Source organism: Gigantopelta aegis, chromosome 4, assembly GCF_016097555.1.
Source record: "Gigantopelta aegis isolate Gae_Host chromosome 4, Gae_host_genome, whole genome shotgun sequence".
NCBI classification, from domain to species: Eukaryota; Metazoa; Mollusca; class Gastropoda; order Neomphalida; family Peltospiridae; genus Gigantopelta; species Gigantopelta aegis.
In genome coordinates, this window is record NC_054702.1 from 67,960,205 (window position 1) to 67,970,063 (window position 9,859).

At 35.7% G+C, this 9,859-nt stretch overlaps 1 long non-coding RNA gene across 1 annotated transcript; it reads right to left on the reverse strand.

Moving 5' to 3' along the window:
* Positions 1-1,480: 1,480 nt before the first annotated feature.
* LOC121372207 lies at positions 1,481-5,420 on the reverse strand. The gene is made up of 2 exons (XR_005957897.1): positions 5,152-5,420; positions 1,481-1,932 (listed from the first exon to the last, which is right to left on the reverse strand). It is a non-coding gene; the product is annotated as an uncharacterized LOC121372207 (long non-coding RNA).
* Between the last annotated feature and the right edge of the window lie 4,439 nt (positions 5,421-9,859).

Below are 9,859 nucleotides of genomic sequence, written 5' to 3' on the forward strand. Positions count from 1 at the left end.
ATTGCCTCAAAATAATGTGTGAATATAAACGTAAAATAATTTCAGGTCCGACGGGTGGTGTTCACAGGCATAAACCGGTCGTGACGGCGGTATTTCGACCCCTGCATATTATGTATCATCGATGGAAGGATCCATTCTTCAACTCCAAGAATGTGTTATATTCTGTTTTTGAATAAAATTAAGAAAACTGAGAATTACTGAATAAAATTGAGAATAGATTGAAGACTGCGATAAAAATTACTTAGACAATTAAAAACCCACAGAGAAAACGTGGCAGCGCAAATGTTTGGAATAGTAGGATACGAAACCTGAAAGTGCCGTGCTACAAATCAGGGAAACAACCCGAAACTTTCCATTTTAAAAGTTTTATCTCGCAGTCTTCATTATTTTCTCAATTATAAGGGTGGGCATTTATCAGTTATCACTCACCGTGGTGCAGGGGTGTAACATTCTCTTTGAGAATGGCCAATACAGCACAAATTAAATTTTTTAATAAAATTCAGTATCTTTCTGTAATATTTTTTTGTTGCACAGTTCTTTACACTGTGTTTTAATTGAACTGTTGAATTTTTATATTGATGTTGATCATCACTTTTTTTGTTGCATTTACCATAGTTTGACACCCAATAGCCGATATATTTTTCGTGCTGGGGTGTCGTTAAACATTCATTCACTTCTCTACACTGTATTAATTTAACTGTTTAATTTTTATAATGATGTTGTTCATCACTTAATGTTAGCATTCACCATAGTTTGACACCAAATAGCCGATGTATTTTTCGTGCTGGGGTGTCGTTAAACATTCATTCATTCATTCATCCCAATTGGAGGAATCTACAATATTTTGACGTAATATTAACGCTCAGTTCCGTCATTTCAAGTTTTAGAGAACTAACCAGGAATAATTAATTGCGTGTATTTATTCTCTATCCCCAGTAACGGACATAATTAATATATAGATGTGTAAAATGAATATATGATCATCCTAGTGTTGTGAGCACAGTTTTTAATGCAACAATAGCATATTAAGTATAATGGGAGGAAAACGCGTTTTTATTTAAACTTTGTATGTATGTAATGTATGTGTGTGTGTGTGTGTGTGTATGTAATGTATGTATGTATTCATGCATACATGCATGTATGTATGTATGTGTGTATGTGTGTATGTATGTATGTGTGTATGTGTGTATGTATGTATGTATGTATGTATGTATGTATGTGTGTGTGTGTTATACTTTTTAAAAATGTCTTACTCTTTCCATTATATAGTGTGCAACATATTGTTCCTACTGAATGGCTTGACGTTATATAGCATGCAGGATCGTTCCTAGCCGGGGTAAGGCGAAGTTACACAAACACAACCTAAACAACAGAACGTACCTTTCTTAGTTTAAAGGGACTATGCTGAATTTTAAGTCCTAGCAACACTTCTGTTTGTTCTCCCAACAAAAAACAAAACAAAACAACAACAACAACAACAAAAAACCCCACTTTTTATTGAATAAAATCTTTCCATTATGGTGTTGACAGGGTATCTAAAAAGCCAATGTGTTGAATACGAAACAATTTAAAGCAGTTTTAATTCTTTATTGTATAAAATTATTAAAATAACTGTTACATTTTTTATTAAAATATTGAATCATTAAATATTATTAGGGGTCTTAATGGCGTAGCAAGCATGAGGCAGACGAGGCGCTTGCCTTGTCTGGAATTTCCACAGATTTATTTTATTTTCCCCATGACACTGATATTTATTTAACAGGTCTGGGTTTGCTGTAGCGTTTTTATCCTCTCTGGCTACGCCAGGGCCCAGGGCCTACAAGTGCTCGTGCAGAAATTTATGCGGGGAGAGTGGGGGGGGGGGGGGGGGGGGGAGGGGTAGGGCCTAAACTGTGGCGAAAGAAGTTTAGGTGTGGTCGAGTCATGTTGCCCCTGAAATTAAATTGGAAAAAAATTATTATTTGATCAGAGGGGTGGGTTCGACTTCAACATACATATTTTCTTGTTTCAGAGAATAAACCAATCAATTGGCTACAGGCGGGAAAAGCCGAACCGAAGGATCGGAATTCCCCTTATGCCTTGTATTAATTTCCTTCGAATAAAGAAGTAAACAACTGAAGAGAGAGCTCACACAGTGTCTAAACCGGTTATTTAATTCATACTACCATGAACGTAAACAATTATGACATTGAATTGTTAAATAAGCTTCGATCAGATGTTTGATATCGGTGGATAAGTAATTGGCCGAGATGTTCCGAATGAGTGTTACTAGGTTCTGCTAGACCAAATGAATTGCCATTGCCGATCATGTTAAAGCATGTCTGAAACCACATTTGTAACCTTTATTTACTATAATATGTTTCTTAATGATTTAGAACAGTATTTTATAGAAATTGCATTTCGGTACCCACAATTTTTCTTTGCGGTTTTTGCATCTTTGGAAGGTGCTGAAGGATGATCCGAGGCGTGCAAACATGGCACCCTTGAGCATTATGAAATATTCAACATGACATCCAAGATAGCTGCCAAAACACACAACTGGTACTATCTATAGAATTTTATCACCTATGAAACAGCTGTTGGTGTCTATGACGGCGTTTTGGGGATCAAGGAATTCATTTTGAACTATCCCAAGTTAATTAAGGCATTGCAACATTATTTGAATTCAAGATGGCCAGCACTACAGCAGCCAGATCAAGGAAAGTGTCATTCATCCCATTTTTATCAACTAGGTAAAGATGGGTCGAGGGATCCATTTATAACAACCGGTTGCCAAGTGATAGATTGTATTATCATTTAAATCCAAGATGGCCATGAAACTGGCCGCCAAGAGTTAGAACTTGGCCAGATCTGATATTCTATATTATACCAAACAGTAAAAAAATTATTAAATATACTTCAGATGCAAGCTTTTAGTGTGCAAGGAATTCAGTCCTCACATTCACTTTCTAATATATATAGAAAAATGTTATTATTGCTTAAATTCAAGATGGCTACCAGAATTGTAGCAAAAATAAAGAAATGACAACGTATGTTAGGATCACCTAAAACACTCTTCACTTTCATCCTCATCATAACATTAGTGTAGAGGTTGTTCGAGTATTTGTTGCCAGACAGCTATTGAAAATGATATGGCAACGTGTCGTTAAATACCCACATGTTACAACCTTTCAACGCTAATACTTGATCAAATATAATATATACATGTGTGTGTGTGTGTGTGTGTGTGTGTGTGTGTGTGTGTGTGTGTGTGTGTGTGTGCGTGTACGCGCAAGCGCGATGTGCAGGCAAACTGTTAGGCCACCTATCACTTGCATGGGTGGTGTACTTTCAAAATCGAATACTTTTTGCAGGGCAACAACATTTTTGTTGATATTTGTATCTTATATATATTTACTATTTTAGTGATACTAAAGGTATAACCGGATACATATTATACTTAGTAGTTGCAATATTAAGGTCAGAAAAGTTGATTTCGGACGAATTACATCGTTGTTAAGACAAATTGATATGGTTAATGAACTGTAGTGATGAAGTATAAATATTAATTATCAAAAGAGAGAAAATGTGATTGATTATTAAAAAAAGCTAACTACACAGCTTTGATCATCATTGACACAAGTAGTAATAAAAAAAATGTTTTAGAAAGAAAGTGAAAGGACGAACTTAATTCCTTTGTCAAAAAACCCAATATTTGCAGTAAAGGTCATTGTTTGGCGTAAAATAGAATGCAAGATATGGCGACTTCTTATACGTGGCAGCCATTTTTATAGCCATCTTGACTATAAATTATGATGCAATATCTCATTTAACAAGACGACTGTTATAAATGAATTCCTTGAACCATAAAACTCAATCACTAACGTCGCAAGCTTCTTCTAGTGGAAAAACGTGATATATTACAATTTCTATGTTCTTGCTACTATAATGGCGTTCATCTTTAATTAAATGATGATGCAATGTCTTGATTAGCTGGTGGTAGTTCAAAATCAATTCCTTCACACCTAAAACACCACCACAGACATCAAAAGTTTGGCCATACCTAATAAATTATCTCAGATATTGCCAGTTATGTGGTTTGACAGCCATCTTGGACGCCATGTTGAATACTTCAAATGCTGAAAGGTGCCAAATTTGCACCCCTCAGATCTTAAATCAGCACCTTCCAAAGATGTAAAAACCACAGAAGACAAATGTGGGTACCGAACTGCAAGATTAAGTGCCCTGGCAAACAAACTACTTTTAAAGGCATATTGTCACAGACCACTGACCTATTTAATGATCTAACAAAGTATTACCTGAACAAAAAATAATTTGATTTGTTCCTAAATGTACTTTATTCAACCATTTTCATAACCATCATACTCCATTTATTAATGACATTTTGTAAAAATAATTGAATTATGGCAATGGTCCATAATTCAAAAACTAAAATTGCCGAGAGGGATGACATGGATTTCACTCCATCATAGTTCAGTTAAGGTGATGCGATAGCTAGATTTGGTTTCCAACAATTAATATAATTTTTATTTTTTTATTATCCATTTTGAGAGAAATAAGGTCCTTAAATCCGTGACAGTATGCCTTTAAATCTAGTTATTTGCTTAATGGCAGATTCTGTACAGAAAGAAGCAATTAACAGAACAATCAACTAAAGTTATGTAGGTTATATTTAGAAAAACAAGAAGACGTAGTTTGCCTGCATACATACAACTGCCATTGTTTGATGGCCTGTTATTACAGAGTTTACTGTAAAGTTGTGAAACCTAGGGCTATGAAAATTTGGAAGATTTTAATAAAGTCCATTTGACAGTTTGCAAAAACTAATCTGCATATACATGTAGAACTCAATCCCTAATGCCTAATCTGCATTTAGAGCTCAATTCCAATAACATTTTTTAAAATATACAGTAAAATCATTAATTACTAGAAGAAAAATATTGAAAGTAAACAACAAAAGTTATCATGCAATTATTACATAAACAAGTTTTTAACGCTTATATGCATGGAATGTGTAGAATATTTTAGATTTATTTGGGCTTACCCAGACAGTATAAATAGTGACATTCTAAAAAAAAAAAAAATTAAATGTCTCTATTTATACTGTCTGGGTAAGCCCAGATAAATCTAAAAACATTTTTAAAGATTCACCAGGCAGATGTCAGTCACACTTGGTACAAATGGTGGTATCATGGCCCTGTCAAGACTTGTTATTTTCAGGGCCAGTTCGAAATCCAATATTGGCTAAGATATCTTCGGCTTCTCAAGTACCATCATGCAGCTTTCAGCGAAACCAGGCCTTGTGCTTATAAAACTTTTAGAGTCTAGACTCAAGCCTCTAATAGAGTCTGAGACAGTAACGTCATGACAACGCCATACAAATTGTGTGCCTGTGACGTCATTAGAGATTGAGTCTCGACTCTAAAAGTTTTATAAGCACGGGCCCTGGTACATATGCGCATCTCCATTTGATCACGAGCTGCTGCCCCCAAACGACCACCTGTGGTAAATATATTATTGCTATGATTAACTTTCCAGAGGTATAGTTAATTTAATATCAGGTAAGCGATTCAGACCCTGCAGGCCTTTCGTTTATCGGGGTTCGGGTTCGGGTATAGTATTTACATGCTTCAAGCATGTCTGTCCCGGGGTCGAGCTCTGGATAGCCAGAAGTCTGCTCCGGGTCAGAAATTATAGGGGCAATTTTGAATGTTTACTCGAAAAATATAAACAGGGGATTTTAATATAATAACTTTTGTTGGTGTAATTCTAAAAGAAAATTATCTAATATAAAATATAATATAAAACAACCGCATATTATTTTAGACACCAATTTTGGAACGGGCAGTCCATAAACCAAAAATAAAATTAAAATATTATCTTTAGCCCTGAATGGAGGCTAATTGGAGATTAGGCCAAGGCCACAGGAAGTTTTGTATTTAGTAGGTTCACAGGAAAAAAATGGCAGAGGGGTACCGGTCATATCGGTAACTTCGGCGTAACCGAAGGAGAGAAGGGAAGCGAGGAGGGGGAGGGGGGAGGGGGGAGGGGGCAGGCCCCCAGACTAAACCTATACACAACCTACGGCCGAAACCGCCTACGCCTAAGTGCCCTAACTCTATATTTCCGGTGGAATACCACCACCCCCGCCACCCAACCAACCACCTCCCATCCGTCCAGCCGTCGTGCCCTCCAGTTCCAGCACCCCTCAGAATTAAATAGAATCCAGCGTTGGTATCCCTAGGAGAGGGACACAGATATCCAAAAACGACTCCAACACTGGTAACAGAAGAGTTGATTTATAAAATGTTGTTTTGGAAAGTTTTGCGTCTGGCAAGTCGTGGCGGTGAAACGTATTTTGTAGATCCGGAAGAACCGAGGCGCCTTTCTGTTAACCAAGAGAACAAAAACGTTACTTCATTCAACAGACGCTGTCACCACTTTGATGTATAAAACCTAACGACTGGGAGAAGATACGGAAAAACCAGGTCTCAGTCGCCGGCATAGGAGCAGTATCCCGCCCTATTGAATTCTTTATTTTTTTATTAAATCAATGTATAATTAAAAACTGGATAAAATATAACAACACATTAAAAGAGCATGCCAGTAAACATCCTTAATTTAAAAAAAAACCCAAAACACCATTATAAATTTTAAATAATAAATATATAAAAAAAGGCCGAGCCGGCGAAGGGGGGAGTGCATTATTGCCAGATAACAAAACCCACCCTTTACAAACCTGAAGCTGACCCTAACACACATATACATGCACACATAACGCATTACAATAATTTTAAAATTGCCGGAAGAAAGGTTAAGATTAGAAAGGAAAACGACCAGGCGCGATAGAGTTCCACGGACGACGGCAGATAGTCCAATATTATTAATGTTTATTATATAATGATAAAAGTTTAAAACCACTAAATGCCTATTTAATCATTACAGTTTATAATTTTTTTTTAGACCAAAGCAATCAATCACTACAGCCGGATATGTACACAGCCAATAGTGAAAAAAGATTTAAATAATAACCTTAGATTGCAAAACAAAGGCCATCAACAACCTGTCTATTACTTTTTTATGCTGTTTTGACGGATTTAATAAATTATATGCATTAAAGACAATATTATTAATTATAAAGAAATTTTCCAGTTTCAGTCTAATTTGTTTATGGTTAGTGCATTCGACCAAAATGTGATTTACATTATCAACTTTATTACACACTAAGCAATTGGGTGTATTAGATTTCCTAACTTTAAATTTTGTATCATTTAGACCAAAAGATACATCCATTCTAAGCCTATCAATAATGTTAGTGGCTTTAACATTAAAAGAAACTGGACCAGGTGTTGTGACCCTTGGTTTGATATGGGAGTGCCACACTCTGACGTTGTGGTCCCATTCGGTTTGCCACAACTTACCAAGTGGGGCTCTGCCACAGAACAAATCTCACTAAAGTTGTACTCAATGGAGACACCAATTTTTGGGTCCATTGAGCATCTCTTAGCGTTAGCATCTGCTAACTCATTCCCCTCGATGCCAATGTGAGCAAGGACCCACTCGAGGACAACAGAAACTTGTTTGACGACTAATTTATTATAAAATTTATATATTCTTTTAATAATTTCCGGTCTACTACTTGACCCAGGGATGGCCTGTAGAGCACTAAGGCTGTCAGAGAAAATCACATACTTTAGAGGGCTATGCTTTTTATGATAATTATCAATCCACATCAACGCATACAGGATGGCCATTAATTCGGAAGTATAGACCGAAATATGATCAGTAAGCCTAGCCCTAACGGCAATCGGTTTAATTTGTGTATCAGAACTTTTAATAATAAAGGCCATACCTGTTTTGCCAGTGGTTGGATCCTTTGATCCGTCCGTGTATACATGAACCACGTTGGGATAAAAGTCTTCAACCACAACACGAAATAAAATTTTCTTATGACTAAAATTATCAACTTTTAAAATTTCGTTGTGGATGTGGTAATTGACAGATGGAGTGCCGATCTGCCAAGGGAACTCAAAATTAATATTAGCTCTACTAATTGGCAGACCGCAATACCAAAGTCAATTGCAAATTTATTTAAATATGAAATTATAGATATGTGATTATCTCTAACAGTATCTAGTTGAACTGGTTTGATAAGATTTATAGGAGAATCAGGCACCAGATTTTTTGTTTTACTAAGATATGTGATACTTTGCCTGATTCTTCTAAGAGCCAGGGGTAGGACTCCTAATTCAGCCAAGACACTATCATATGGGGTACAGATAGTTCCCCCAACTATAATTTTAAGGGCCTTACCATATACCACATCAAGTTTCCTTAGCTGATTATCAGTGGCACATCCAAAGGCAAGGGCCCCATATTGGAGTCTAGAAACTATGAAGGCTTCAAAGATCATAAGTAAAGTTTTCCTATCAGAGCCCCATGATGTGCCTGATAACACACGGATTAAATTGATATAAAAAATACAGTTATCAGTCACATCAGCTATGTGCTCCCCAAAACTGATGGCATTGTCGAAGATCACACCCAAACATTTGCCTGATTGCACTTGACTAATTATTGTATCTTTTAATTTTAATTTTAAATCAAAAATACTTTTAAATTTTCGTGAATTTTGAAATATAATAGATTTTGTTTTAGCTTTAGAAATGGTAACCACACATGATTCAGCCCATCTATTTAAATTATTTACGTCCATCTGTAGACTTTTTGGATGTCCTCATATGAATTTCCTATTCTCCAGAAGACGGTATCGTCAGCAAAGAGCCCGACACTTAAATTAGTTTTTGGATTCTTGTTTCCAGTGAAGAGCACCCTAGCCAAATCATTAATAAATATAGAAAAAAGAGTAGGTGCTATCACGGAGCCCTGTGGTATACCATTTTCCAAAATAAAAATAGGGGACAGATTATCGATTCAAATTAATAGCAAATGTTCTATTTTCCAAAAATGTATTAATAAAAACGAACATTGCTCCTTTAATCCCCATTTGAAAAGCTTTAATTAGTAATCCGCGCCTCCAGACCATGTCGTACGCCTTTTCGATATCCACAAACACACCCGCCACCTTGTGTCCACTCCTAAAAGCTACTTTAATTTCGCACAAGGTGATCGGTGGTGGAGTGGTGTTTCCTAAAACCACTTTGGAAGATAGACAACAAACTTCCTCAGAACAAACCAAATTAAAAAGTTCCAGGAAGAGCTCAAGGGTTTTGGTAGGCATATTTAGAATATATATATATATATATATATATATATATATATATATATATATATATATATATATATATATATAACTAAAATTATCTGGGCCAGGAGCTGAGCCTTTTCTCTTATCAAAAGCATTGAGCAATTCCTGAAATTTAAAGGGTGCATTGTATAACAAGTCATCCTTTTGGGTTTTATGTACCTGTGGGACAGGACTACTTTTTTCAATATGAATTTTTCGAATTTGAAAATCTTTAGAATAATTAGTAGTAGCCGAATTGTTTCTAAACGTGGCTCCAAGTATGTTAACTTTATCTATATCTGTTTTATATATTTTACTATTTTTCAAAATAATTTTATTTGTAGTAGCTTTTCCCTGTACTCTTTTGATCCTCGACCATACCTCTTTAGCTTTAGAATTTTTATTTAGGGAGCTACAAAACTGATACCATGAGGCAGATTTAGCTTTAGTTATACTAATTTTTAACTTATATCGGCTGTCTTTATAATTATCAATATTAACTTTAGTTTTAGCTTTTTGTAATACTTTTCTACATCTGTTTCTATTCCTTTTGAGCTTGGTATGTTCCTCAGTCCACCAAGTGACCGAGTTCCTTTTACCCAACCCAGAAGA